The sequence below is a fragment of the Propithecus coquereli genome, unplaced genomic scaffold (genome assembly GCF_000956105.1).
Source record: "Propithecus coquereli isolate 6110/MARCELLA unplaced genomic scaffold, Pcoq_1.0 Scaffold422, whole genome shotgun sequence".
Classification (NCBI taxonomy): Eukaryota; Metazoa; Chordata; class Mammalia; order Primates; family Indriidae; genus Propithecus; species Propithecus coquereli.
The window spans coordinates 1,326,685-1,329,689 of NW_012149975.1; the positions used below are offsets into that span (position 1 = coordinate 1,326,685).

The window sequence follows — 3,005 nt, forward strand, 5'->3', positions numbered from 1 at the left end:
TCCATGTCAGCTTCACCTTGTGGAATTAAGTAGCCCTAAGAGGATCACAGCTGAAGATAATACAGCTACATCCCAAATCTGCCATTGATTAACAAGAGGCTTATGTTTCACTAGTAAAAATATTTATGTAGATGCCAGAATAGTGTGAATTATAGATATCATGTGAAAATCCCAGTGCTACTAGAGAAAATCAATTATTTGCTAACAAAGAGCTATTACTTAACATATTGTGATATGCTTGCAATTTGGAATCTGAAAAATAATGGAATTTTATATTATTTATTATCCTAATCTCAGAACTTGTGAAAAACATAATGGAATTTTAGAACTCAAGTGGCCTGTAGGTTTCTTCCAGCTTAACTCTTGAATTTAACACTTAACCCAAAGCTATACTTGGTAGCAGAGCTCAGAACTCAGGTCAGTCCAGTGTGCTTCCCATGACATCACATTTCATCTAATTCCATTCCTTTAATTTTGAACTACAGTACAGTAGTCCTCTAATTCAATGGGATTTGAGGCATATAAGGGAAATGAACCTTATCTGGAAAAGGATGTTTATGTATCAAGCAATGCTTGACCTGAGGTGAGATGAGGAAGCTGCAACAGTTCCATAACCTTTTATCTTTGTCGACCAGCTACTTCCTTATTTCTCCTCATATATATTTGCATATATAGGACACAGTTGTGTGAGTGTGGATTATTCAAGTGGTAGCTAAATCTGCAAGGAAATGATCTACGTCAGAATGTCAAAGTGCTAAAAGTTAAGGGATGTTTGGTGGGAAGGTGGTAGTCACACTTGGAACGTGTGGAAATGTAAGCAGTGTGGCTGGTCTTCCTTTTTCTTCCCTGACCCTTATTAAGCCTCTTATTTAGAACATCCTAGAAATGGTACCTACTTCAAAGTGGTGAATGGAATGCAAGACAAACTTAAGTCAAGAGAGGGTCTTGTGATGAGAATGAAATTTGCAATTTTGTCTCAAAAAGAGTATGAATTGAAAGAGACCCACTTTTATTAAGGATGCCAGTTAGAAGCAATCAAATAGTATCTTTATACATTTAAAATTTTTAGTATAATCACAGTTACTTTTTCTGTGTCTTTCAACTTTTCTTATAACACAATTTTAAATTGAGTAACAATGAGGCTTTGTAATCCCAAGGTGTTTAAAAGAGCTTAAAATCAGAGTTAGATTATGTGATAGTGTTAAAATTCTTTTCTGATTTTAAAACCATATACATTGTAGAAGTTTTCTGAAACTAAAAAGCAAAACAAATAATCATTGTAGAACACTTTCTAAAAATACAGAAAAATGCAAAAAGAAAATAGATCTCATTTATAATCCTATCCCCCCTTTTTTGTCCATTGAGGCATTTTGTTTGTATGTATTTATTACATCTCTAGAAAAAGAATCTCAGAATTTTCCCTCTTGTGTGTTTTGTCTTGCTTCTTCATGGTCCATGATGCCAGCTGAGGTTGTCACTACAATGAAACCTAACTGATGGGATGGGAGTAGATTATTCTGCCATTTTTCTTATTAAGGCCTGACCAACAGTACCATCCCCCATCCCCTTTTGTGGTACCTTGGGTTTTTTTTTTTTTGGTAGTTAAATGATCCTTTATTGAAATATTTGCCTTTGTACTTCTTAACTAGCTGAGCATTCCACTGTATCATTGTTGATGTCTTCTGTGACATCATGAGGGTGGCAACCATCAACATTGCAGTCCATACACTGGGCAGTACCTAGGATCTCTTGAATGGCTCCAGAGAGTTCTCGGGCTACAGATTGATGCTGCCTCTGTTGGGAAATGTTGACAACCTCATCAAAAGTGAGATTTCCACTGTGTTTAATGTTTTTCTATGTCCTTCTGTCTCTTGGTGGTTTCTTGAGGGCTTTGGTGATCAGGGCAGTGGCAGAAGGTATCGCCTCAATCTGGGCCTGTCTGTTCTGAATGGTCAGTTTCACTGTAATCCTCAGACTCTTCCAGTCACTAGTTGCCTTGGCATGTCATTACCAACCATTTTTGGAGACAGATCCCCAGGGCTGATCTTGGGAGCCAGGGCAGACATGGCACCAACTTTGGCATTGGTACACCTCAAGTATATGACTTTAATCTCATTGGGGTTGAATTTAGGTGGCATGGTCGAGGCAGCTGCTGTTGGATAAACCTGGATTCACTGTGACTCAAGAAAGCTGCACCTTGGCCTCCTCTATGCTCAAAACTAAAAGGCTACCTGTTTTTTTTTTTTTTTTTTTTGAGACAGAGTCTCACTCTGTTGCCCGGGCTGGAGTGAGTGCCGTGGCGTCAGCCTAGCTCACAGCAACCTCACACTTCTGGGCTCAAGCAATCCTTCTGCCTCAGCCTCCCGAGTAGCTGGGACTACAGGCATGCGCCACCATGCCTGGCTAATTTTTTCTATATATTTTTAGTTGTCTGATTAATTTCTTTCTATTTTTAGTAGAGACGGGGTCTCGCTCTTGCTCAGGCTGGTCTCGAACTCCTGAGCTCAAACAATCCGCCCGCCTCGGCCTCCCAGAGAGCTAGGATTACAGGCGTGAGCCACTACCTGTTTTTTAATGATGAAATTCATATATAAGAATGATGATTGCTTTAAAAACAATAAATATAGAAATTCACAAAGTAAAATTATGGGCTAAATTCACAATGTAGAACTGTGAGCTAATGAAAGTTAAACGATTATTGTTTGGCCTTTAAAGTACACATGCCACACATCCCAGGTCTCCTTCTGCCCCACGTCCCAGGCAGGGAGGAAGGAAACAGACTGGCACAGTGGCCAGCTGGAAAGTTGCTGATCAGCGGGGTAGGACACATTGTCATCATTGAGGTCACTATGGTGGTAGAACAGCCTGGTTCTGAAATGAATCTCTTAACCTGACTCTCATCCCAAATGGGACTGTCTTCCCATCTCATGTTTAAGTTAGTCAGTTGGCATCTATTTATTGAGCAGAACTGAGGTAGGCATTTAGGGTAAAGAAAGCATCATAAT

General features: G+C 39.4%; 1 pseudogene; it reads right to left on the bottom strand.

The window, feature by feature from the left end:
- Positions 1 to 1,641: 1,641 nt before the first annotated feature.
- Positions 1,642 to 2,201, bottom strand: LOC105817744 (annotated as a pseudogene).
- Between the last annotated feature and the right edge of the window lie 804 nt (positions 2,202 to 3,005).